Raw genomic sequence first — 656 nt, forward strand, 5'->3', positions numbered from 1 at the left:
TTTTCTTCCTACAGAGCGGGTGTCTGAGCTACTTACATTGCCAGAAAACAGCTCCCTAGCTTCCCCTCCGAGTCCAGAGCTCTGACTGCTTGCTTACCGCTCAAGAGCTACTTTGGATTGTTAATAACTAGCAGGACGGCATTATGGGTTGTTAGATGCATGAAATCTGATTTCTGTTCCTACTGGTAGCATCTCAAATTTAGCAGCAGCACAGGCAGGTCTGTAGAGTGAGAAAAGGCAAAATATACTTGCATTTATGCTGTTCAACACCGCTAAACACATGCCTTTTTATCAGAGCCTGCAACACCTGTTGAGGACTATTTGTGCAGGTCTTTAAGGTGCTGCAGCGGGTAGGACTGTGGCTTGGTGGTGGTGTATATTTTCCATTTTGTAAAATACAGAATGCCAAGTAATTTGCTAAACCCTGACTGCAGACCTAGGAAAAAAGGTAAACTGACCAGCAGAAACGCCTTCATATTTGGGACGCCTGCCTTTCCTCCTAAAATGATATAATAAAGCAGGGCTGGTTTAGCTAGTTTGGGTCACTACATCCCAGAGACAATTCCAGCCATACTATGTTTTTATAGCATTTTAAAAAGCAAATATCTGCCTGCTTAAGCAAGCATCTATTTCAGGTCACTCGCAGGGAAATGACT

The sequence above is a fragment of the Charadrius vociferus genome, unplaced genomic scaffold (assembly GCF_000708025.1).
Source record: "Charadrius vociferus isolate BGI_N301 unplaced genomic scaffold, ASM70802v2 scaffold7, whole genome shotgun sequence".
NCBI classification, from domain to species: domain Eukaryota; kingdom Metazoa; phylum Chordata; class Aves; order Charadriiformes; family Charadriidae; genus Charadrius; species Charadrius vociferus.